Source organism: Macaca mulatta, chromosome 15 (genome assembly GCF_049350105.2).
Source record: "Macaca mulatta isolate MMU2019108-1 chromosome 15, T2T-MMU8v2.0, whole genome shotgun sequence".
Taxonomy (NCBI): Eukaryota; Metazoa; Chordata; class Mammalia; order Primates; family Cercopithecidae; genus Macaca; species Macaca mulatta.
The window spans coordinates 1486769-1514577 of NC_133420.1; the positions used below are offsets into that span (position 1 = coordinate 1486769).

General features: G+C 48.3%; 2 long non-coding RNA genes across 2 annotated transcripts in view; both read right to left on the bottom strand.

Moving 5' to 3' along the window:
- Positions 1-27809, bottom strand: part of LOC144334900 (uncharacterized) — a 175204-nt gene that overhangs the window by 44239 nt on the left and 103156 nt on the right. The gene's annotated exons all lie outside the window — the stretch shown is intronic.
- LOC144334903 (uncharacterized) overlaps positions 18720-27809 on the bottom strand; it is a 50620-nt gene continuing 41530 nt past the window's right edge. The window contains exon 4 of the long non-coding RNA XR_013405158.1: positions 18720-20318. This is a non-coding gene — a long non-coding RNA (uncharacterized LOC144334903). The remainder of the gene's footprint in view (positions 20319-27809) is intronic.

Genomic DNA, 27809 nt, shown 5'->3' on the forward strand with positions numbered 1-27809 from the left:
TGCCTCCACACTAAGGGGTAGTAGAAGGCTCCGTGTAAAATCAGGGGGAGAAAAAAAAATGAATCCCTAGTCCGCCTCCCCCCCTACGATTTTGTGAAACTCCTCTTAATATGCAGAATAACTGCCAGAGTTGCAATAAAGAAGCATCCCTTGACCAGGAAGCAGCAGGGAAGCAAGAGGAGGGAGATGCAAAGACCCTCCGTTCCCTCTGGGACCCCAGGCCCAGCCAGGACTGAGAAGGGCCGCACAGCCCGGCAGACCCGCACACCTGATGCGAACCATACACACGGCTTCCCTGGGCCTCGGTCCCCTGCTCTGCCCTCACTGGCCACTGTGGCTCTGGGTAGAGGCAGCTCCCTGAGCCCCAACACCCACAGCCAGTCCCCTCCTTGCAGGTCTCAGCTGTGCTCTCACTGCCTCCCTGACGCTTCTCATCATCCGCGTACCGTGTCCACTCTACCCCACAGCCCTTGCTACCGCCCACCCCACCACGGAGCCAAGCACACAGCAGGTGCCCAAGACGCCCCAGTGGGCGGGCATGCCAGCGTAGGGCTTGGAGTTCCAAGGGCCTCGCCCCGCATAACACCACAAACGCCACGGAGGCTGTGGAAGGGGTCCAGGTTTCAGGCCTGTACTCAGCTTCTCCTGGCCCCCGAGGCCAAGAACCTAGCAAGGGAGCGCAGCCGGAAGCAGGGTCCCAAACCCCCTTCATGCTCCTCAAGAGGAAGGGGGCTTCGGGGCACAACCCCACGAGCGTCTTCCTCCTGCCAGGCTGCCTGTCACAGCCCCGACACCTTCACAGCAGGGAAACCCACTCCTGTGAGGAGAAAACCACCACGTACAACAGGAGCCACGTCCCCCGCAGCGTCTGCTGAGCCCAATAGCGACAGCAGCAGCCAGGCCCCCACTCAGCACACACCGACTCCGAACCCGCCACGCACACCACAAGGCCGACCATCTTGAAGCTCAGCTTCCACTCGTCAGGGCCCTCTTCCAGGAGAGCTCGGCATGTCTATCTTCCCTGGGATCACAGAAAGGAGTGGGACCCAACCCCGAGTGTGCACAAAGTTAAGCTCCCACTAGCTGTGCAGACAACCTCCCTAGCCCTGGACTGAGAAGGGGCCAAGCGCAAACAGCCATATTTTGCCCGCACAGGTACGGAATTCCGTCAGCTCTCTCAATGAAGTCGTGACAGGTCAACTCCAGGCTCCTCAGTGCTCTGGGGTTCACCTCGGGCCACTGCACCTTTGAAACGTGGCTGTGGACTCCTCTAGGGTGCTCACTTTCACGGCCCATTTCATTCAGACACTGCAGGCCCCTACCGTGATGTCAATACCCAGGACACCCCTGCTGGCATCCTCTGAGATGCTGCTGTGATCTGAGAACAGCCCTGCACAGGCATCAAAGGGAGGACTTCTCAAGTCTCCTCCAGGGGCAGTGACTACAGCTTTGAAAGACGTTGCACTGAATCCTGGGTGAGCCTGGCTTGGTCCGCAATCTAATCCGGGTTGCTGGGGAGACACACTCTGTTGTAATTGACAGAGGCTGTGGGTGGCAGCTCTACCAAGACTGATAATTGCAACTAGTCTGAGATTTACTATCCATACTTTCTATTTGATGTTTCAAAGGAAAGCATCGTGAAGTTCCAGTAGCAAGGAATTTTCTACAACCTATCACATTAAGATACAGCAGAAATGTAGCTAAAATGTTCATAGGGTCTATGCAGAGGAAGAGATGGGTCTATTTCAGGAAAAGTGCTTGCTGGCTTTTTAGAAACATAGTGAAATCCCTGACAAGTAAAAGGTTGTTTATACTTTTTCTTTGGAACAGAGGGAAAGTTCTTTCTTATTATTTGAATACATTAGCTATATTTAAGTGTTCTGGTAGACTGAGTATTAAATATTCAAAAGGAAGTAATTCTGTTCGGTCTATTTCATTCTTTAAATGTAGCTTTCAAAAACTGACAAATACCTGGCCGGGTGCAGTGGCTCACGCCTGTAATCCCAGCACTTTGGGAGGCCGAGGCTGGTGGATCACGAGGTCAGGAGATTGAGACCATCCTGGCTAACACGGTGAAGCCCTGACTCTACTAAAAACGCAAAAAATTAGCCTGGTGTGTTGGCGGACACCTGTGGCCCCAGCTACTCGAGAGACTGAGGCAGGAGAATGGCGTGAACCTGGGAGGTGGAGCTTGCACTGAGCCGAGATCACACCACTGCACTCCAGCCTGGGCGACAGAGCAAGACTCCATCTCAAAAAAGAAAAAATAAATAAAAAGTGGAAAACACCCCATATCTGCCCTGGCTCCGGCTATCTCCATGGAGTGGACAGAGCTTGAGAAAAGCTCACTGTGGAGGCATAGAAGGCCAGGCCAGGCCGGGCCGGGCCGGGCCTTTGCTCAGCAGATGAGCAAGAGGGTCAGCCACCCTAGTGAAGAAGCCCATGTTTGCTATGTTACTGATGATACCCACATAAATTTCTATTTGCCTCCCACACAGACCTGGGATCTATGTTTGAGCAAGCGACTCATACCAACAGTCCCTCCATGCCATCATTTCCCTGACCTCCCCCAGAAAAGCCAGGCCAGGCAGCGTCCCCACACGGGCACTGGGGCCCAGGAAGATCCTGGTCCTGCCCCTCTTCTCTCTCGTCCCTGCAGCACCCTGGCTTGCTGTGGAAGCCCAGCAGTGCTGGCTGAACCCACGTTCACCTGGGGCATTCAGGAGAAGCCTCTGTGCAGAAATCAACTGGGAAGTAGGATTGTGTGTGCTGGCAGGTCACTCGAATGGATTTGCAGAACTCAGTTTTCAACACAGGTGCGCCACCAAGTCCCTCAAGCCCTTTGTGAGCCTAGAGCCACAGAGCCATTTGCAGCATTCTCACAATCTCTAACAACCCTGCACAAAGGCCCTGTTTTTCCAAAGGACCATATAATTTTCCGTGTAGACAAAGTTTGACATAATGAAATAAAGTGAAGTCACCACTTCTATTTTCTATTAATCCATTCATTCAAACAAGTATCTCTTGAGTATGTGCATCGAATACTGTGGAATTAGGATTTAGTCCATGCCTTCAAGAAATATACATCACAGAAGAAAAGGTATAGCTTGTAACTAACAGTGCTGAACAGGCAAGAAATAAACATCATAGAAGGAAAGGTAGAGCTTGTAACTAACGTCATAGAAGGAAAGGTGTAGCTTATAACTAACAGTGGTGAACAGGACAGAATTTCACAGGCTCATCAGGAGCCACCGAGGAGGAAGCCATGATTCACATCCACCTGCAGTAGATAAATGTTTCCCGGATAAAGTAACTTTTCTACAGTGATATCTGCTCCTTATTGTTTAATCCTGCTCGATAGGGTATTAAATTACCACTTTATGTGCTGCTTATATAAAATACATCATTGTCAGGGGAGGTTATAAAATAATACTTCACACAAGCTTGGGCTGTGAATGGTGTGAGGCAATGAGACGATGTGTTCTCGTGTTCTCGAGACGCAGAAGGGTCAAGACCCTGCTTCCCTTCTCCTCCCCACCGCCCTGTTCCCAGATGAGGGGTGGAGGCAATGCCGCCGGGCAGTCCTAGAGCTGGCTCCAGGGCCAGGACAGCACGCCCAGACTCTCTGTGCCCCATGTGATAAATACAGACTATGGGGCAATCACCAATTTACCTGGCAGTGGGGAGAGTCCTTCGTCAAAAGCCTGTGCTTCCAGGAGCCAGGACAAAGCAGGAGCCCCTAGGAAAACAGTTCCGGGTGCTCCTGAAACCTGGGCAGAGTCACAGTCTGGCAGGAAGCACCAGTGATGCAGGTGTGCCCAAGACTGGGAGGATGGCCAGATGCCTGGAGACCAGACCGGCCTGCAGGAGATGACCACCTCTCTCTGGTTCATTAGAGACAGACAGTCTGGGCTTCACTTTTGTATGTGGAGTCTCACAGTACAGAAATATCACAAAGGGATTAGACTTCGTATACCCCAATTTTTTTAATTAAAAAAACACAATTATTTCAACTAATTCTAAATCCAACAAAGAAAAATAAATAAGTATATAAACGCATACCTCCAAAATGTAAACCACAATCTCTTTACCCATAGGAGACCCAAAATTTAGTTTACCTTTTCTTCAGTATTATCACTTTTTTTTTAAGCCATTACTGAGGTGTCTCCTCACCGCCCCATGAGGAGGTTCATGGGCTCTTCAGGGCTCTTTGCTGTTTCATCGTTTTTTAGATTTAAGGGCAGGATCATTTTCCCACACTTGCTTGCTTCCCTGATCACCAATTTTTCACAAGGACATCATTGTGCCTCAGAAAACCTAGTAACTGAACTTCATTAAAAGTGAAAACAATAAGGACATGTTGGCTGCTATGACAGCATCCTCAGTCACCGAATCTCCCTGGGGGACCCGACACACCCCCAATCTCCTTGGAACTCCAGCATGCCGGTATCGCTGTGGCGGACAGGACTGACCTACCCTGGGGGGGCATGAAAGCAGAGAGAAGAGAAAGCAGGTGACTCATTTAGGAAACTTCGGTGATTCTCTCGAGTCACGTTTCTCAAGGTGTCAGGGGAGAGCCACATGCAGGGAACCTCCTTGGCCTGGCAGGTGGCAGACTCCTGGGACCCTCCTCAGACACGTTAATCAGAGAATCTAAAGGCGGGTAGACTCTGAAAAGTATCTGTAAAGGAAGGACGTAGCTCTGCTGTGACCCCACTACACATGGGGTCACGCAGGATGCTGCTTCCGGCGTCCAGTCTCCATTTCACTCTCCTGGGAGGAACACCCGTCAAGTCACAGAGCACGGTCTTCAGCGAACACCTTCCTGCGCGAGCTCCACTGTCTCCCAGCCCTGCAGGAGTAGCCGCCGAGTAGGGGAAACAAGTCTTTGCTCCTGACCCGGCCACCTTGACGCTGGGCATAAGACCAGCACTGCTACGTCTCTGGGGAAAGGAGCGGCCCTGGGCAGGAATGCACTTGGCAGCCCCGGGGAGTGGCCAGGTGTGGACGACCAGGCCTCTGCCCGCAGACACGTCAGCACGGCATCCTGGAGCAGAACTTCCAGCCCAGCTGAGCCTACAGATGGCTGCAGCCCTGGACAGCATCTTCACAGTGACCCGGGGGACTCGGCCAGAGCCGCTCAGCAGGGCTGCCCTGAATTTCCAACCTGAAAAAGCTGCACAGTCGTACGTGTATGTTGCCTTAAGCCCCTAGGTTTTGGGGTCACTTGTCACACAGCGACAGACAGTGGATGTGCACGGACTCCCAAGGCCACGATGGCCTCTGCCGGCCTCACCCGGGCTGTCTCATCTGTTCCCGTGACATCACGTTTCTCAGAGCCAAAGGCTGCCAGGGCCCCCTCTTTTCTTCACGACGTCGTTACAAGCTCACGATACAAACTGAAAATACCCAATATGTAAAATACAACGTATGACGCAATACAGGGTGAACGCGCAGGCACATACACAGGAGAAACAGGCGCATGCGCGAAACAGGTGTATGAACACAGGAACAGGTGTACACGCATGAAAGAGGTGAACGTGTGAAGGTGTACACGCGTCAAACACGTGTGCATATACACATGAAAGCACCAGACATGAAGGGCTGTCTTTGGGAGCCTGGTTTTTAGACATCTCCCTCACCCTTTTACATCTGCACGATCACAAACACAGCACACCACAGTACTGAGGGGGAAGCCCCAGCTTCTCATGGGGGCACATGAGGCTTTTTATTTATGCCACAGGTTGCATCACTACATCCTAGAACTGCAAGGCCCCCCACTGCCAGGACTGAGTCAGGTCCACCCTGTGCTCCAAGGACCAGGCCGCCTGCCAGCCCACACGGACCTGCCCCTCAGATGGTGCAGCTGCTTCTAAAACAGAGGCTCAGCCCCACCCAGAGACCTGCAGTACCTGTTATTAAATCAAGACTTGGCTGTGGGTAAACGTGAAGATTTTTATTAAACATGACTCTGGAACATTCAAAGGACCATAACTGAATGCTCCTTTCACAGCCACGGCGTGTCCAGACGCTCATGGAGAAGGCCACGGCGTGGGAACCCACGGAGCCCCGACAAAGCAGACTCGGAGCTGAGTGGCGCAGTTAGCACCGATTTTGTTTGACACTTGCCTTTTATATTCAGAATAAAATAAAAAACAAGACGCAAAAGTAGCTCACATTCTATTTCAATTCTCTATTTTTGTAGTAACTGGGCCCCTTTCCCTCTGCTTTCCCAGCCAAGCGATAAATAGGCCCAGCTGGGATTTGTCAAAGTCTAGACCTCTGTTGTAGAGTAAGTGAGGAGGGTAGGGAGGGGAGCAGGAGTGGTGAGGAGGGTTGGGGGACAGGGAGGGACAGAGGAAAGGAGAGAGAGAGAGAAACCCCCGAGGACTGGAGGCAGGAGGGATGCTCCCTGGCAGCCTCAGGTTCCCCATTCCAAGGTAACTGAGCTGGCATCACGCACGCGGTACCGTCATATGACTTGGCTGACACACGCCAGAATGACAACAAAATGCTTGAGGAGAAGACTAAGCACCAGCATCTTCAGATTAAGGTAGTGTCCCGGTTTCACGCTTGCCTTGTATGACATTGTATAAATTGTAAAGATAACGCATTTTCTTACCAGCCACGCTGTTCCCCAAATACTAACTATAACAAAGATCAGACAGCATCTGAGTACTGAGCGTGTGTTAAGCCCGGTGAGGTAGGCATCATTTACTTTGCTAGAGAAAGAAACAGGCTCTGAGAGAAACTTCCTGAGGCCAGGCAGCTGTCTCCAAACCCACCTCGTGCCTCCTGACCCTGAAGGTGGAGGACCCAAGTCATTCACGTCAATAATTTACCTACATGCATGTCAGATTGAGATTCAGCCCCCAGATCTAATCATCTCTATGCAGGAATGTGTCAGGAAGGTATACAATTCTATGAGTTCGAGCTGGGGGAACAAAGGCAGGCACCCTCGACACAGATGTAGGGCGGAGGTGGGCGCCCAGCGCAGGAGCATGTCCAGCCCTGCCCAGTCACACAGCCACCCTGCCATGCCAGTGCAGGAGCCGCCACCGCGTCTCGGGGAAAAGCAGCTTCTCCTGCACAGGAATCTACCCCTGAAAGTGTGTTCCTGAGAAGGTGTGGACCAACATCTCAGAAATTAGACACCGTGTAACACGCTTATCTATACAGGCTGCCTATGTCAGGGAATCACCAATAATTCCCATCTCGCCATCAATTATTTCTGGTAAATACTGGTTATTCTAAGTTAACTGAGGCAACACAAGAACAATATAATGGAAATGTCAGAGTCAATCAGCTCCACCTGCTGAAGAGCTGGGACTAATGATGAAACCTAAGGAATCCTGGAGAACGCAGCAGGATCCCAGACCCCGCAGACCACCCCAGCCTCCTTCCACAGGAGAGTTAGTCGTGGGGCCAAGGAACGGCTTTCCAAGGAATCTCAGAGGATCTCAAGGTCTTGAATGTTTAATGGGAATTGAATATTTGCATCTGAGTCACACGAGCACATTAAAAGTAAAATTTCCTCTTTCCACTAGAATTATGAGCTTGCGGCGGCGACACTGGCTGTATCTCATGCTCGTGAGATGTTTGGGCACAGCCGTGCATCTCTGGTGAATCATTTATAATAATATGAAAGAAGTGCTTGGGCCCTCGATCCAGGACCACAGACCCCACCAACGAGGGTCTAAACAGGACAAGCCTCGGCCTGGAGAGGCTGGTGTCCGTGGGGGCTGGGAGGAGCACCAAGGAAACTCAGGGGCAAGCCCCACCCAAGCTCGGCATGTCCTACCCCACGCAGTCGGCATCAGCCACAGGGATCTTTTGTTCTTTTTTGTTCAGGAAGGAACATATTAAAAAGCCCGGGGCCCAGGGCCTGGACTCCTCAAAGCTCTCCACAGAGCCGGGTTAATTGGCACCTTCCGTCATGTTAAAATCAACTATATATGGCTGCTGAGGGCATCTCAGAGCAGGTGCAACGCTGAGCTTTCTTGCTGTCTGGGGAAAGCAGGAATTCCAGGCCTCTGCCTTCCTACCTCCCCAGAGGCTCTAGCCCAGATGAGCTCAACTTCTCCCAGGTGAGGAGCACAGAAAAGCTTCCCACATGCCCCTCAGGTCACACACGAGCGGTGCAGACCCTTGCACCTTGGCACGAGCCCTCCCAGAGGCAGAAGCCCAGCCCTGTGGCCCCGGCCTGGCAGGAGGCAGCTGCTGGGGCCCCTGCTCAGGGTTCAGCACAGCGAGGTCCAGCCACAGCAGGTGAGACATCCACCATCCGGCCATTCATCTTTAACCTAAAACAGACACAGGAATTTGGCAAGGGGTTCCTTCCCCTGACAAACCCATCCTTCCTGTTCTCATCTCTCCCTCCTGCCCCAGTACTGCGCCCAAGGCCACCCAGCACTGCGCCCAAGGCCTGACTCCCAGTTTCACAGGGAATCCAAGACAATTAAGATTTTGAGAAACTGGGAGCTACACAGAAAATGAGGCGGTAAAGCCAGTGTCCACTGATCCTCCCCTCCCCACAGCGGAGAACAGTCCTCGGGATAAAACCCACGGGGCAGGGAAGACGCGATCAAGGTGGGCAGGACAGAGGAGCCACAAAGCAGGTGGTTCGGAGAACAAGGCCACGTGAACACAAAGCTAAAGTGCTCAGCGGCTGGAAGACAAAACACAGGAGACAGAAACACTGACCATTTACAAAGAAAAGAAAAAAAAAGCCTCACTCTTAAGAGTCTATCAAGATTTAAGTTCTCAAGTCACAATGTATCAGCACAGACTTCTCATAATGCCTGAAACTTGGCACAGTAAACACGTGAATCAGTTCTCCCAAGTCCAACGTTTTCTTTGATGAGCCTCTTGAGTCTCAGGCTGGTTTCAAAGTAAGCCCTTCTCTGTTTGTTGATGACTTAATAATTAACATACTTGAAAACACATTGACTTCCAAATTAATCTGCTAATAAAATATTAATTACTACACTGGCTGTCATCCACAGAAAAAAACACAATCACTTTCTGGTTTTAAAAACATTAGAATTCGAAGCCCCTTTGGCCATCTGAACAGCCCCTGCTTTTGACAAGGGCATTCCAAAGGTAATCTGAAAAACTAGTCCAGGCCATGATCGCTGGGGGGTCGGACTTGCCTCATCACCCCACCTCCCTTCTGGAATTAGACAGAACTTAGACGCTTAGTCTGATGGGAAACATTTACAATCTATTCTCTCCAAAGCTACCTGGAGGATTTCCTCCACATGACAAAGCCTTGGTCTCCACAACCCCTTATCTGACAACTCTCTTAACCAACTGTCAATCAGGAAATTTTCGAATCTACCTATGACCTGGACACCCCTGCTTCCAGTTGTCCCACCTTTCCAGACCAAACCCATGTACATCTTACATTTATTTGATTGATTGTCTTATGCCTCCCTAAAAGCTATAAAACCAGGCTGGGCTCTGACCACCTCGGGAATACGTTCTTAGGATCTCCTGAGGGCAGTATCAAGGGCCATGGTAACTCATTTGGCTCAGAATAAATCTCCAAATGCTTCACAGAGTTTGACTCTTTGCTGACACGGTACCTTTCATGGGTATTCATCTGGGGGACTCACAATCAACCGGAGGCATCAGTTGCCCACTGTGCAGAAGTCTCTGCAGGACTGAGCCTCTGGCACGGGGACTCCAACCCCTGAAGCAGCAGCTGTCTCACGTCCCACGGCCTGATAGACCTGCACCTCCCGGGCTTCTCATTTCAGAGTCTCAGCAACAAATCTACCAGACGTGATCAACATCACAGAATATTCCTCGGGGCTTTTGGCTGTTGTCTCTCCCCAAGTTTACTCTAGAACCAGAATGGCAACACTCGGAACAGGATGGTTCTCAGTCACCGACCCTCCTGGTAAATACACTGTCTCCAAGGCCCTTTCCCGCCAGTCACAGCTTCCTTCATGTCAGGCTCGAAGGCCACCTCCCCAAGAAGGAAATCTCTTCAATCCAGCAATCACAGCTCCTGTTCCCATCTAGAGCTTTTCTGCCAGGAAGGGAAGACTCCTCATTCCAGAGACAGCAGGTGCCACAAACTCAGGGTATTAGCCATTGCGAAGGCAAACACTCATGAAATTAATAGACTTTTTCCTCCTTGGATACTGACGTTTTCTCTTCTGGAGGTCAGCCAAGGCCATCTGCACGAGTCACGAGCGTGATGGCTCCAGCCCCTCCTTCAGTGTCAGGAGTGTGGCTCCACTCTGAGACCCTCCTGCATCAGCCAGGCCATGCACCTGTTCCCACGACTGCTGTCAGCGGACTACAGCGATTCTAAGATAGTCAGCAAGCTGACGTTCCGAGGGAAGCATTTTAAAGAAAAATGTGTAAGTTTTATTGCATGAAATCAGCTACATCTTTTGCTACTCCAGAGGCTTGTTTTGCTTTCCTCAAGGTTCTCTACAATGATCCTGACAGTCAAGGTTCCCAGTTACAGGCAGAGGGTTGGGCAGGCCGCGTCTGATGTGTAACACACACAGAGGATCCACGTCAAAGGATTTTCCCTGTTCACCAACATCATCAGGACAAACTTTAAACAGTAATAATCTGCCTGTCTGGAAAACTGAGCTCACTTGAGGACTAATGCAACAAATGTATTTGACAAAGTTGCAGGTGGACGTTTTAGTGAATGAGTCACTATTTCAAGGAGGATAAAGGCTCACTATTCAAAGGCATGTTTTTGTCAAGTTTTCTAATTTCAGCTTCATGCATTTAAATCAGGAAGTGAGACTTGTACCTGATACGTTACAGAATCTCTACAAAATAGACAAAATTCCAATTCTGTACCTTCACTCTCATTCTTTTCCATATGTGTACAGATGGTCGTAATTTAAGTTGGCATTCCAACAGGATTTCTAAATTAAACTGTTTTCTACTTTAAACACTACGTGTTAAACATTACACGTGCCATTGTTCAACATTTATAGCAGGGTCTGTATGGCCCATTTTAAAGATTTCTTCCTCACTAAAAACAAGCGTTTAAACAATAAATGGTTTACTCTAAAATATTCTAGAGACAGAGATACATTTGGAGAGTGGACACACTTAACACAGAAGTCCGCAACATCAAACAGGCACAATCAGCAGTGAGGGTGGAAAGGGCGCCATGTGAGTGCCCCTAAAAACACACACAAGCCTGGCTGCTTAAAAGGAATGAATATAGCTCAACACTCCTATGTGAACATTGATGTGTCTACTGCCTTACAGAATCCTCCTAGCTGAGCTGCAGGAATCTTCTTTGGAACCTTTTCTCACCTACACTGCCTACAGGTGCCCACTGGGCTCCCTGGGCAGTATCATGTTTTTGTTTAGAATATCACACTATTTGGAGGCCTGTTTAATCCCAAGTCAGAGCCTTATCATAACTCAGACACCATCCCTCAGGGCTTGTGGGCTAACTTCGGCTAATGCAGGCTGCTCCACAGTGCCCTGCAGATGGGCTTGGTGCATCCACACGATTTTAGGATTTGGGGCTGCCGTTTTCTGCAGTCACAGATGCGGACTTACATATTCATCATGACTGAAGGCAGCACGCATTTTTATGTTCCTTCTGTAATGGTAATAATCATGGCAACATTTCCTCGATCCTTAGAAAAGCCTCCTAACAGCAGTTGCATTCCACCCCCTTCCTTAAAATTAATAGAATTTACCAAACTAGGTGAAATCAGTGTTCATGAGAAAGTGAGAAATCAGTGTTCACACAATGGCATAGTAGCTGGGCATAGAGTGTACGTCAACATCCCAAACTAAGCACCCATCACAGTTATTCCCAACTCGCAGGAAAGCTAGAAAATTTAGAAGGCTTAAAACATAATTATAAATGGAAATAACAAGAAATCAAAGTTTTTGAGGAGCAATTGTTAGCCAAGCAAGGAAAGCCATTAACCAGTGCTGATTACATTGCATTTGATTACAGCAGCCAAAGACGTGTCCAGAGGAAGAGACTTTTAAACATTAGTCTTTCGGTAAGAATGGTTGCTTAAGAAGTTCAGACTACTGGGGTACACCAATTATCAATTAAAAAGCAAGGCAAACTAGTGTGAGTCATTTTCCTTAATCCTTAATGCGTCAAAAATTACCACATTGGCCAAGCTGGTCTCCAACTCCTGACCTCAGGTGATCTGCCCGCCCCGGCCTCCCAAAGTGCTGGGATTACAGGCGTGAGCCACCACGCCTGGCTGAGAACTGTTTGACAGAGGCTGAGGGGAGGCTCCTGTCCCTTCCTGGGACATCCACGTCCCACCCAGTTTCCCATATCGACTATGACACTTGAAGCATCACAGCAAGGGCAGCTGCATCCCCGCAGTTCTCTGCACTCATGCCACAGCTGCGTGAGCAGCCGCAGCCCTGGAGCTGCCACTCAGCCTTATCGTGCTGGCACAAGCACATCAGAAACTACCAAGCCCCCAAGAGGGAGGATTGGGGACCCAGGGGAGTGAACCAGGAGGGAGGAATGTGGCCCAGGAGAGTAGGGAGGAGTGGGGGCCCTGGGGAGTGAACTATGAGGGAGGCGTGGGGGCTCAGGGCAGTGAACAAGGAGGGAGGCGTGGGGGCCCAGGGCAGTGAACCAGGAGGGAGGAGGGTGGAGTTCGGCCCAAGGAGTGAACCAGGAGGGAGAAGTGTGGTCCAGGGGAGTGAGTCAGGAGGGAGGAGGGAGGAAAGCGGTCCAGGGAATGAAGCAGAAGGCTCTGGGGGTAGCAAGTTCACACACCACAAATACCTCCCAATCCATCCGCGTGCAGGGAGGGGATGGAAACCACACAGGACCTGCAGCACTTTCTCCTCGCAGATGAAGAGTGAGGATACCGACTCATGCACAAAATCAGAGCTAAATTTCTACCACGGTGGGGAGACGCTTCATAGACCCAAATGGGTACAAAAAGAAACCAATCATACAAGATCAGTGGATGGAATGGGATCAGAAATTTAAGCCTGTAACGAGTTTTCAGAAAAAACTTCACTTTATCTGCAAGATGACTGCAGCTCTGCTTGATCATTTCTGCAAATGTCTAACTCGCGATGAGCCATCTCAGAGCCGTTCAAGAGGAGTAACAAAATCAAAACGCCACGGCATCCTCCGTATTTTAGATAGCCTGCAACAGTATGGAAATGAGCAGCGGTGCCAGAGCTTTCAAGTTTGTTTGAAGTAAATTCCAGCATCAGGGCAGCATCTTCCTGGCTGAAGCAATGAGGTAGGCTCCTGCTCACCGCATGGGAGACCAGCTTTCAGCTAAGCTGCTGTTAAGGGTCTGCAAACCATGATCCCCGACCGAGCCTTGGACAGGGATTTTTACACGTTGAAGTTTTCACAAAAGAAATATATGCAGAGACTTCTGTGGCCCTCAAAGCATAACACGTTGCCTACTCTGCCCTTTACAGGAGCTTCTAGCTTTGCTGTCAGTTACAAAGTGTTTCTATAAAATAATGTCACTGATTCTCAAGCATGCCAGCAAAAGTCACACTTCTCAACAATCCTCAATGGAGATGCACCATCCTGTGTTTCACACAGATTTTAGATTTTTAAAAGCCAAAATAAGGGAGGTAATTCAGCTAAGTATTATAGTAACACAATTTGAGATACTTAATGATGTGTGACAACAGAATACTTGGCATTCCTGTGAGGCAATAAACTAGCTCAAACACAAAATAACAAATCAAAGCATGTTTTGGCCTCTCAATCAGTGAAATTGGAAATAACATTCAGTTAAATGACACTAAAAAAAAAAAAAAAAAAAAAAAAAGCACAAACAAAACAAATACTACTACACCATCACTCCTTAAATTTATTTAACTACTGCTGCCAAATAAAATGGAGAGACTTCTTACTGCAGGGTAATAATCGGCCATTGTCATCATGAAATAGACCGCTGTACAGGCTCAGGCCCTCCAGCCCACAAAGGCAGGGGGAGGGAGGAGAAACGATGGCCAGAAACAAAGGGACAGGGCAACCATGACCTAGTCAGCAATTGTACCCTCCCACCTTTCTTCTGGACTTACAATTTTGGAGCCATCTGGGTTTACCTTCCTATGTCCATAAGTCAGCCAGTTCTCGAAGCCAGAAATCTACAATGCTTCTGGCAGCCAAGTCCTCTCGGCCTTCCCCCCATGTTTTAGGGCCTCATCAGCTCACCCCTGGATAGTATCAATGGCCTCGGAGCTCCAGTCAACCTTGCACTCCACAGACTCAAGTATGCCAAGAGCCACTCCAGGCTGCCACTGCCATGACCAAAGGCTTTCAGAGACAGTCGCCAGCACTGCACAAATCCATGTGGCTTCACCAGGCGCAAAGCGGCTCCAGCATTCCATCCAGTCTGTCGCTGCTACCATAGCTGTGAGTCTAGGATGTGTCAGGAAGGGAAGGAAGACACCATGTACCTCATCTCATTTAAGCTTCAGTGTCACAAGGTGGATTTTGTCGTGCCCGTTTTATGGATCAGGAAAGTTTTAAGGAGGGCAAGCACAGGGCCCTGCTGACACAAGAGCAAGACCCGCAGAGGCCTGGGCATGACCCCCGTCCCACGCTCCCTGGGTCCTGATATCCACTCCTCCCCCGTGGGAGCCTGATCCTGGGTCTGCCTGAATTGCTACCATTCCTAAGACACGACTCACGTCTGTCCACCTCCTCCTTTATCTGTTTCCCGCAGCCCAGAGGCGTGTGTGCTCTTCCATCCAGACAGACATCACACTTCAGCACCTGCATCTGACATCACTTCAGCCAAAAGCTTCTCTCAAACCTCCCCCCACACCTGCCGGTCACACAGGTCTGCACCCATCACCTTTCTCACACGAATTCTCACATATTCCTGTGTAGCACCATCCAACTGATGATAGTCTGAGAGGAGGAAGCTTTGTAGATAAATCCACTTTCTACTTTGCTCCCAGCCCTCGGTCTTGCGTCTTGGATGAGGCAACCGATTAACAGCAATTTCATTTCAGCACAACATTTCCATTTGAAGAAACGCAGAGCATAGGGCTCTGGTCATAATTAAAAGCTTGTTTCATTTGTCATTTGAAATTCCATGTACTGCTGCAACAGCAGCACCCCCTCCTCGCCAGGCTCTGCCCTAAGGACATCTTTCCTGGCAGTGAGAGCCCCGCAGGTTTCCCAGCGCCTCTGGCTGCAGCTTCCACGCTGGGCCGGCACTGACAGGACCGGAATGGTGCCCCCAACAACTACAGGATCGGAAGCTGGTCGACTGCTCTGTAGGATGGAGACATGTTAGTAATCCCCGACATTTCCACTGACAGGCTGCTCAGGTAAACTGGGAAAAATCCACAAACTAGAAAGAATCCATGGGGAGGAGCACTTCTCTCTCCAACCTGGCAGCAAACGGTGGCTGTGCAGACGATCTCTTCAGGAAAACTATCGACTGTATCTCAGGTCAACAACAGCCCCGCTGAGGGCCAAAAAATCAGCTCCCCCTGGCCCTCACTTCCTAAGGGTCAACCCTCCCAGGCCACCTCTCCTGGAAGATCAGCTCTGACGCACCCACGACGGTCAGGAACCGGCTCTGGGACACATTTCCCAGGCTCCTGCCCACCGCCCTCTCTCTTCTTCCTCCTCCATCTCCCTCTTCACTCCCATCCGCCCTCCCCCCCTTTCGCTTCCCTTCTCTCCTTTCCTCTCCCTCCCTCATGTCCTTTCAGCCCTCACCTTCCTCACTGCACTTCCCTATGCAACTCAGCGGATGCATTCTCAGGTCAGTAGAGTTTTCTTTCACTCTGTTTTTATTGCAATGATCATTCTTAATGAACAGAAACCTGTTTCGGACCATGTGGATGCCACCTCCTGACCAACTGCTGCCCCGTGGCTCCGTGTCCACTCAGTGACCTCACGGCGCAGGTGCCCAACAGTATGGCTGTGACCAGGGGTAGCAACATGGGACATGAGAGAGGTATCCCAGCCAAGAGGCCCTGCAAAGCCTCCCCGGCAAACCGGAGCAAGGCCCAGGGCGGTAGGGAGAGCGCCGTGCTCACGATGTAGGCAGTTCAGCTTCCGCAAACTGTCCATCGACTGCAACTTACTTTGTTTCCATGGTTACAAAAGAACCATAAGCATTCTGAAATATGTTCTTGGTTTCATGTGTTGCGAAATCTAAGCAACATTATAAGAAAAATCACTGAATTCTGCCTGAGGCTCTAGGGGTGTTTTCCTCTCTGAAAGGAGCCCCCTTCCAGGACTTGGGATTGAGTGACAGCCTTCAAAATCACGGTTATCCTGGTGGTAACAGGGAACTCCTCAGCCCGCCAGGAGCTGGGGCCCTCGACAGCCCCCATGGCTCCAGACGCCAGTGTTCTAAGGATCACACATGTGCAGATAGCAAAGCTTGCTGCACACACGCCAGGTGCTAACAAGCCCCAAACGTCTCACTCATACTTGCTAACCACATCGCTTCTCTCAGCCTCCACGGCGTTTCACACTCTGCCTTTATATAGAGATGAACCATGCGTCCTGAGCGCTACAAAGATTCAACTCCTTCCGGGAAGAGGGGTGCATCTTTCCATCACGGGGTCCTCACTCCAGCTGGCACAGGATTTGCAGAGTGGGCGAGTCTAATGTTGATGACACTTTCTCAATATTCCCTTCACACCCCTCCAAAAACAAGAGTGCTGCCAGCTTCTTACCGACGTTGTAATGAGCAAAATATTTTTCTCTTATTTGTCACTTTTTAACGTAATACTAGTGAAGAATGTGACTCTGCATGTACACTGTAAGCACCCACACCGTGAACATTCTGCCCTCCTGTGACTGTATTCACAGGTCACAAGGACAAAACTTCTCCATAGTAGCCTATATATATATATATATATATATATATATATTTATATTTATATTTATATATATATATATTTTTAACATGACTTCCACTCATCTGAAAGTCACAGATGTAGCTTTTCCTTCATAAAAAGATCCAAATGATACACAAACCAGGTTTAATAAACACATTGGTCCAGGTGGGAAAATGACCCCTCAGTCTCCCTCCCCTCAAAGACCAGGGCAGCCAGGAAACTGCGCTCTCCAGTAAATGACAGCCGGCAGGATTCCCTAAATAAGCAGCCAGAAGATTCCCATCTCGCAGAGCACACCTTTCAAGACTCAAGATGCCCCCGCTCCCTGAATATCCGACGAAGAACAGGGCTACCCAACGGAGGACTGAGGCAGTAAACAAACATGTATTTGGCCGGGGGCGGCGGCTTATGCTTGTAATCCCAGAACTTTGGGAGAAGGAGGCAGGCAGATCACAAGGTCAGGCGATCGAGACCATCCTGGCTAACACGATGAAACCCCCGTCTCTACCAAAAATACAAAAAATTAGCCAGGCGTGCTGGCGGGCACCTGTAGTCCCACGTACTCGGGAGGCTGAGGCAGGAGAATGGCGTGAAGCCAGGAGGCGGAGTTTGCAGAGAGTAAGATCACACCACTGCACTCCAGCCTCGGCGACAGAGCAAGACTCTGTCTGAAAAAAATAAAATAAATAAAATTTTAAAAGTTTTCAGCAAATAGCATCATCGACCCACAAATGAGAGGTACCGTTTTCATTCTAGGAGGGAAACACTACAAAGCACGTATACTTTAGCCCTGTAAGTGAATTCTTCGGGCATTCCTGTGTCCGCTATCAAATGCAGCACATCACCTCAAAAGGCAAAGTTCTATAAGTCACATCCAAGGAAGGGAAAAATCATTCTAAGTTTTAGCCATCCAGTAAGAACCTGATCCAGAGAAGCCTACTTGTTCCAGACTCTAAGCGGCAATATATTGCTACAATGTAATGAAAACAAAGGGATAATTAAGAAGATTTCAATGCTAATAAAAGGCAAAAACATAATTAGATTTATTCTACTCTAGACAGAGCAGCCGGGCAGTTCACCCATACGTTATGAACGTTGCTGTTTTTCAGACAGGGTCCCAACTCTGTCAAGGCTTGACAGCAGGGGCGTGATCTCCACTCACTGCAAGGTCCGCCTCCCAGGCTCAAGCGATTCTCTTCAGCCTCTGGAGTAGCCGGGACTACAGGTGTGCAGCCATCATGCCCAGCTAATTTGTGTGTTTTCCGTAGAGATGGGATTTCACCAGGTTGCCCAGGCTGGTTCCCTGGGTCTCGAGTTCCGAGGCTCAAGCAATCCGCCCGCCTCGGCCTCCCAAAGCGCTGGGATTACAGGCGTGAGCCATCACGCCTGGCCCATTTTTTTTTCTTTCCTTTTTAAGCGATTAATGTGCTTCAGAGTCTTGTAGGCATTTAAAAAAAAAAAAAAGAAAAGAACAAGCAAATTCTGTAAGGGAAAGAAACCATTAACATGTTTTACACACCTCAAAACTCAAAACAGAAATACTAAGAATAAAATGTATTTTATTCACAGAGGCATTCTTAAAGTTCTGTAAAAGTGACACCATGGACACCACCACATCACAGACGAGTGTGGCAGGACTGCTCAGATTCAGAACACAGTCTAAACAGTCCTCCTGCCACTTTCCTCAGTGGGAACACTTTATTCTGTCTTTTATTCAAATTAAGTATCTTGCAAGGGAGTTGAAGAAAACTGCAGAGCAGATTTTAAAACTTCAATGCTTTTCTCTATTTTCGTCACATTCTGATGCATTTTTACCTACTACACGGCCAATAAGTTTAAAGCTTTTTGCATCGATAAAGACAATGCTCCTTGTAGCAATAGGCTTTTTCTTTTCTATACAAAGATCTATAACTTAAGCTAGTAAACTGGGCATTTCACAAAGATTTTGCACAATTCCTAGCACAGATTTTAGCAATATAAAACCATTATCTTTCTGCAATTAAATAACCAAACATAGGAAACTGCACAGTTAAAATAACCATTCCATTATTTTATATAAACACAAATGATAAAGGAGAGTATGCTTTGGAAAACAGTGTTTCCATAAGCTAATGATGAAGCAGAAGACAGTTCCTCAGCCTCATATGACATTTGACAACCGAAGTACTCTGGCCCAAGCCCAGCCCGGTTAAATGGAGGGGAAGTAAACATGTGACCGACCGTGGTGGGGCACTGTGATAGCCACAGTCCAGGAAAGAACAGCTGACATGTTTCTTCTTCATGGGAAAACTGAAACATACTCGAGACACCTTAATTCTTTAAAACACAGTCTGCCCCAGTACTAACCTTAAGCTCCCATTGATAAAGATTGCGATAACCAGAGGTGTTTATCCAGGCCCTCGAAAATCACGGACATGGTACATACACAACATTTTCAAACACTCAATGCTGCCAGTATGTTAAATGCGCTGTGATACCGGAGGTCTTGTGCAGGACCAGAAGCATCGCAGCCTGGTTACCTTCCTGGTGTTCAATGCTTTGTATGTGCAAAGTCTGCTGTTACAATTTACTGGGCTTAATGTCATTCAGTTTGTCACAGAAGAGAGCTATGACATTTACTTAATTCCACACACAGATTCTCAAGTTCATCTTCCACCAATGACTGCCCTGTCCACAAGACAGCGGAGGGAAGACCCAGGAAAGGCCTGGGAGATGCCAGGTGCTCACAAACTGCTATCAGTCTGCTGGTTCTGGCTTAAAGGAAAACAGACATAGAAGAAACTAAAAGGACTCACTATATCTAATATCACAATGTTCTCAACTTTACCTTAGCCAAAAATAAAAGCGGAATAGCAAAACTACTCCAGGGCATGATTCCAGGGCTAATCTGAAACATGAAATATTTAGAAGACAAAGCTTATTGTGAGTGCAATTAATATACACACAAAACACTGGTTTCGCAAAACCCAGTCTTTGCGATTGCTTTTATAAAAAGTAAAATTCTCATGAGGATCACATACACTAACTGATTTTCAAATGAAGGGACTGGTAAACTTCAGGGCATATGATTTCTGCCACACACGAGGGGAGCAGTGAGAGAGAAGAGCTAGGATCAAGTGTGCTGAAGCTGTCCTAGGACTGAAATTCAGTTTCTGCCAAAACAAAAACACAGGAGGCTGTCAACTTCGATAGCAAGCTCTGCTTGAGAGCGTCAAGATGCTAAAATTGCAAAGGGGCTTCTCCCTGCTATAGGCACGCGTGATCCTTGCAAAAACATAGCTCAGCATCATCAAAAATCAGGAAAGAACACAAGCTTTCCAGACACGAAATCCAAGAGCAGAAGGGAGCAGAGTCCAAGCTTGCTCGGCAGAACTGTTCCCGGACAACAGCACAGAGGACGTCACAGGGAGGGCAGGGCAAGCAACAGCAGCTTCCGTGATGCCGCAAGCAGGGCCTGAGCCAGGAGAGCAGTCTCCTCCAACCTGAAAGGAGGCGCGAGGAGCCACAGAGAAGTCAATTCAGGGTCTTTTTCAGAAAGGGGCAACAATGAGAAAATCTGGTCTTACCCAACCAGCCCCATCCACGGTAACAGCTAAACTCGCACGTGCGTCTGTCACCTTCCCCACCCCCTCTTGCAGATGCTCTTCCTGCACCCGGGTGCCTGTCTCCGTGCTGCTCCTGAGGCCACACCTGTTGCCATCCAGTAGTGACCACGAATTCACCTTTGTCCGGGCGAAGCAAACGCAGAGTTCACACACTCTTGTACAGGTTTGCTGGCCGAGAATCTAACCGAGCTGTCCAATTCCAGATGTGCTGGTACCAAGGAGAACGCTCGATGTCCGGCATTTATAAACGGTACAGTGGGTTCTCCTGGGAATCCCAGGCAGCCGAACGAGGGAGGGAGCTGTTGCCCTGTTGCCCCGAGCCAAAGCAGCGCTGCGAGGCAAACACCACAGGCCACATCACACTCGAGCACCGACTCTTGACAGTTGCTCGTTTGTGTGTTCAGAGTTCAGGGTACAGGCGACAGACAGGCCTGATCTCAGCCATGGGACAGCAGTGATTGCCCACAAGTCCCGTATCTAAGCCCCGACTTGCCCATCGGCCTTCCTTCAGGAACAATGCCCACCTCACAGTGCTGCCATGAACGCTAAGTCAGCACGTATATACACAACCAGATTCATTGCAATTGTGCTTTCTACCCCAAGTTAATACAACCAGGTGCTATCATCGAGACTGAATAACCAATATTAGAACAGAAGGTCAGGCCAGCGATGGTGGCTCAGACCTGTAATCCCAGCACTTTGGGAAGCTGAGGTGGGTGGATCACTTGAGGTCAGGAGTTGCAGACCAGCTTGGCCAACATGGCAAAACCCCATCTCTACTAAAAATAATTTATCCAGACATGGTGGCACACACCCTGTAACCCCAGCTACTAGGGAGGCTGAGGCATAAGAATCGCTTGAACCTGTGACGTAGAGGTTCCAGTGAATGGAGATTGTACTCCTGGGCTCCACCCTTCCAGCCTGGGTGACAGAGCAAGATTCTAATAAAACAATAAAAGGTCAAGATGAGAACTGATTGCCAAGGTCCACAGTCCATATACTTAAAACATAAAATTCATTAGCTAGTACTTGATCAAGTTGCTGCTTTCTTCATTACAATCTTGTATATCCTTCTAACACGGCTCAAAATGTTTACATTTGAACACACCTCGAGTATAACAAAAAATAAAGTGCCTGTATTTCACAAACGAGCAATTTCCAGTAAGGCTGCATCCTGCTCTAGTTAATCCTTTGACAATGTAAAACTGAGCCATCCTGACATAGCACTGACACATGGTGCAAGAAGAATGACCTCCAATTAAATCGCTAGATTTAGAGAACACGTAAATATAGTTTATCACTAATTCACTAGCCATTAGCAAGATTTTAAAGGAAGAAAAATTATCAGGACTGTAACTAGGAATAAAGGCAAAAATAAACATGAAGAAATTAGTCACGTTTAAATCAATACCCTTTCTGTGAGGCCGTAACAAAGTATACACAGCAGGGGCACAAACTGTCATGCTAAACTGTCACCAAGCTCTCTATGAAGGTAGTAAGAGCGTCCCAAGTCGCAGAGCCTCGTCTTCCTATTTAAACCCTAAACAGCCAACACCACTCAGCATGCAGTGAGAGCTCTGAAAGCTCAGAGGAATGCATGATGGGATGAAGGGCCCTAGCCCTGCCATCACCCTGCTGCTTATTAAAAATATAAAACAAACCCCTGCCTTCAAGGTGCCCAGATCTAACTAGTACAAGGTTTTGCTTTTAACAAGTTAACTACGAATGATGAAGACTCTCAACAGCTGTGCGAAATGTAAGGCAACCTCATAAGAGGAACTTGGCTGAGACTAAACCCAGAGATAGTTTTTTTAACCACAGAAGAGGAAAGAACTGAAGAACCTTACAGAAAGTTGACAGCAATTTCTATTTCTCTATGGTACAACCTGGAATTTACCTTTGAGACAGACTGCCCTTCTGTTCTGAAAAATCAGATTATTCTTGCAATCCTCCATCAGGACTGAAATTCCCAAAGGCATGGAAAACCAAGTACTAATTTTAACCCCCCCCCCAAAAAAAAAAAAAACTACCTATGATCTTAGATGTGAGATTTAGTATTCTCAAATTCCAAATTTGGAAATATTTTGCACAAAGTCCTTATTTTCCCTGTTTACTTGAAAGCTCTCTATTCTTTTGTCCTAAACATCTTCCTTCTCATCCTTCCAAACAATATCTGAAGATGAACTTACATATCGTTTTCAATGTTACAAAGAAGATACTACATTTGTCATGAACTGTTTATATTCACAGCTCTAGGAGGGATTTTGCTACATCGTGAGGAATAACACGAGGCAGTTAATACGCCACGAATAAAGAACAGTAGAAAGTGGACACATTTCCTGATGAGTGCCGATTTCTCATTGAGCTGCTGACAAAGTTATAATACAGAAAGCTAGACAGCTGCTCTGTTAGTTCTACCTCACTTAAGTGACCGAGTCATTGTTGTTTCGGTTCCCTCTCTCGTCTGGGGATGAGGCACACCTCACAGAGCTGTTTATGATTTCAGGAACACACACATCAATGAAGTGACTGTTCCTAAATCGTTGCAAAGGGTAGAGTAACCTGCCAAATTTCAACTAGGTTGTAACAAACAACTGTTTTCATCCTACACGCTCCGGTGCCAGCGAGATGGTGCGTTCTTGGATCCCTGCGGGAGCCCTATTCCTGGTGCCATAGAGCGCACACACACATTTACATCCACATAATGTACGTATATGGCACACTGTAACACGTGTACCTGCATAGAGCGTACACACATCCGAATACGTGGAGTGTACATGAGTGCACTACGTGCGTACAGAGTGCACACACATCCAGATCCATGTAGGGTACATGCATAGAGTGTACACACATCCAAATATATATAGTGTACAAACAAGTTCACTACGAGTGTACAAGCATAGAGCATACACACATCCATATAGCAAATGTACATAGGTATGCTAACATGTATGTACATGCAGAGCATGCACACACGTCTATATGCATACAGTGTACACAGGTATACTATAACCTGTATGTACATGTATATGGCATACACATGCACATCCGTATGTACACAGGTATGCTATTTGCTATATGTATACACATGCATATAACATACATTCTTATCCAATGTACGTAGGTGCACTACAACATGCATACACATGTGCAGGGTACACATATGCACATGTATACAATGTACATCAGTACACTAACGTATAAAACGTATACACATATGCAATAGTGTACGTACATATGCAGCATGTATACGTATTATTGTGTACATATCCAGAAGTTTATTCAGTGTGCATAGTGTACATGCATGCTTGTGTGCACATATGTATATATACATCTGCAGAAATAATGTGCACATACCCACATGGTGCACGTACACAGGTATGTATGTGGCATTAAATACATGCATGTATGTACACATGTAGAACAGATAGGTGTCCAACTAGTGTGCATATAATCATCCCCGTAGATACACACATATACACATGTACATGCATGCCTACAGCATGCACGTGTGTAGGACACAAATGTAGTGTACATACCTATACACTGTAAATACATGCAGTGGAAATACACGTAGTATGCGTACACCACATACACACATGTACATTTATACAGTACGCATACACCGAGACCCAGAACGGGTCATGAGTATTAACATGGCGCAAACGCTTCCAGTTCTACCTCAGTGAATTTTTTTCAAACTATAATAGAACTCATATAAAAAGGGTTTTAAGGAAATCAATACAGCTAGTGACAAAAACAGTGGGAAGGGCACAACCACTTTCCCTCAGAGTTCTGGGCCTGACCGTGGAAGTTCAGAGGTTTCCTAATGCAGTACACATCAGAACTGACTCACAATGAAGCACTCCTTAAAAATTAAAAATGTGTCCTCATGTTTTGGCCTTTGAGACAAAGCCTCTTAGTTAATCGAGTTCTGACTGAATTTGACTCACAGTACTCTGGCAGATTCTTCATTTTCTGGTGAGACAGACGAATGTCCCAGGGTGAGGGCAATGCCAGCCGTTTCAGGGTCAGCTTTTCGAGGAGCGATGTCTGGCAGAACACAATCCAACACCATAGTAGGATCCCCCACCCAGCCACTTAGACGCTTTCTGGTACTTACTCTGTCTGCTTGTTTCCCTTTCTTGAATTCAGCTGGGGGGAGAAAAAAAACCAAAAAAATCAAAACCAAAAACAAACAGCCCATGTGTTTGTGTGTCTGAAAAGTGAATACATCCACATCCAACTTTCTAAATGATACACGGCAGGTGTTGATGGTCACCACAGTGGCCAACCAGTTGACAAAATACAAAGTCATCTGCAAACATGAACGAGTTTCTAGGAATACAAAAGTCAAGGGAATTTACTTCACATATTAAAGCTCTCAAGGGTGCTCATCAAAAATATATTTAGAGGTTTTCCTTTCAAGTTATTTTTGAAGATTTTTAAGTTGCAATACTTAAAAGCCTCTGGGAAAAGAAAGGATACAGGTATCTGGAAGATTTATACTAAATGATTTTCATGTCTTTTTGATAAAGTTAAATAAGGTCAGCCTTGAAGTAATGGGTTCCACTACTCTGAGGCTGTGGATGGAATCCACACCACCACCAGACAATTGAATAAACAGCAAGGCTGCACACACAGGACACAGGCAGTGAGCCAGCCTGACTAGTTGTCAGCTTCTGGGTCAGTTCTACCCAGTTCTGGCCAGGCCCCACTGGAGATGAAAACCTGCCCTTTAGAAGCCTTCAAACCCCACCTTTCAAAATCTAATCCTCTTCAACTGAGGCCCAAGTCCAAAAATCTACTGACATCTTAGCCCGCGTTAGGCCAGCTGTCCCCCAGCCTTTTTGGCACCAGGGATGGGTTTCATGGAAGACAATTTTTCTGGGGGGTGGTTTTGAATTGCAACTGTTCCACCTCAGGTCAGGCAGCGGATCCTCATAAGGAGCACCTCCGAGATCTCTCACAAGCAGTTTACGATAGGGTCCCAGCGCCTAGCAGAACACACAGCTAATGATAGGGTCACAACACCTAGGAGAACATGCGGCTTATGATAGGGCTCCAGCACCTAGGAGAACAGGCGGCTTAGGAGAGGGTCCCAGCACCTAGGAGAACAGGTATTAAATGAGTTGGCAAAGCCAAAATCCACCGGATCTACCACTCCAAAGCAAACATACACCACTGCCCAATATTGATGTGAGCCAAAAACAGGGAAGTCCTGAGGGCCCACACTGACCACAGCCAGACACCACTTCTGCAAGAAGCAAGCACGCACCTAGAGATCACCAGTGATGACCCAGGAGAGCAGCTTTGAGCAGAGACAAAGGTGAAGGAGAGGCACATGGGCCAGGGTGCTGGGTGTGCCCGTCTTTGTGACCTCACTGAGATTGCTTACCTCTGGCCCTTGGTGTCCCTTCCTGTGGAGGTAGCAGCCCCCAAATCCCTGCCTCCCTTCAGCACTGACTGAGGCGGCCCTGAAGTCTCCCCAGGACTGAGACTGTTTCTAAATCCTGTTAACTGCACACCCACATGAAAAACAAAAAACAAAATATCAAGTATGCAGACAGGAAAATAAAAATACGTGAATCCTCCCTTATTCAACAGGCATTTAAAAAGTAACAGGAAAATTGTGATAGTCTTTAAACAACCACCAGCTATCACGTCCTCTTGAAATGTTTTAGCTAATCAGGAACATCTTTACCAAGCACTTGTGTGTTCAGGAAATCAGTTGACAGGTCCCAAATAACCTCGGAGCCTGCGACCTGACCCCCAACTCACGCACATCACCTCTCCAGAGGAACGTGTCCTGGACACCTTTCAAATGGTGAGGAACAGGAACAAGGGTAGCTTTCCCTCAACACCACAAAACAAGCTCGACCCCGAGGAGCCCGGAGAACAGCGACGTTTGTTTAGATGCTTTCCCACTGTCCTTGTCAGAGCAAACATTCCCATCCCACACCGCCCGGTGTTTAACTCTCCCTGGGATACCAGCAGCCGTCAACCCTCAACAAGCTGGAAACAGAGGCCAAGCTGATAGGAGGCCTCTCTCCATTCCTTACTGAATTCGCTCAGGACACGGATGTTCCCAAACACATATGGCCCCGAGTATTCCACACCTGGGGAACATTCAAACAGCAGACTCTGCAAAGACGTTCCCCTCAAGAGAAACTCAGTTTCTAACTTCCCTTAGGGAAAAACAGGAGACCCAGAACTTTCCAGAAAATCAAGTGTGAGAGGAAGCCACTCACCTCTGGCACTTCCTAAACCTGCCTTCCCGCGGGTGCTCAGGGATGTCCCCGCGACAGCCCCGTCCACCCAGGACGGCAGCAGGTCTCAGGCAGCCAGCACCTGGGCAGCTGGCGAAGCAACCCCAGGGTGAAAACGCCATCCCAGGCACCACTTCCCGGAGCCCCTCAGCAAGAAAAACAGAGGTGGGACAGAACCGAGGGCTGACTCGAGGCTGGGGAGCCACAGACCCGCACAGCTCAATCATCGGACATGCTCTTCTGTGGACAGAGCCCAGGGAGAGGCCAGCACAGAGACCCTCGTGCCGGCTCCACGGGCCAGCGTCCTCCAGGGCTGCAAGTTTGTGATCACAGCTTCAGAATTTGGTTCCAGAATCTTCCGGAATCAAACACGCACCAAACTGTAAAGCTGCCAGGACAGCAGGGCCCAGGAGCAGGCTCAGGGGAGGACCACTTAGAAACCCCACACACAGCATACACGTGTGCATGCTTACTCCACACATGCCACCGCTTCACCCAATAGTATACACGCAAACGCATGTATGTACTCCATACACACCCTCAAATACACTCACCAAATATGATGCGCGTACACACTCCACACACACCCTCAAATACATACGACACACATGAACATGCTCACTCCACCCACACCTGCTAAATACACTCAACCACACACGCACAAACGTGACACACGTGCACACTCATTCCGGACGTCACACCCCTCACCAAGTACACAGGTGCACACACCTCCAAGTTCAGAACCTGTAGACTCCACAAGCTTTGGTTTCCCCCACTGTTTCTCTCATCACATGAGATCCACACACAGGTGTCATTTACTGACATCTAACACGCGGGGAGGCCCTTAGACAGAACTGCACTCACAAGTCGGCTTCATTCAGGCATTCATCACCAGCCTCCTGAAGCCACCTCCTGTCCCCAGGGGGAGCGGGGGCCGAGACCGGAGACGTCACTGGGCTTACAGATCCCCAGGCTGGCAACCCAGCGAAATGAGGAGGGCTGGGCCACGGCCCTGGAGGGAGACGGGTACTGGCTCAAGTATGCGGAACATGAGTCCTCATTTCCAGACAGTGTCACCTACGACAGCGTCAGGTGAAAG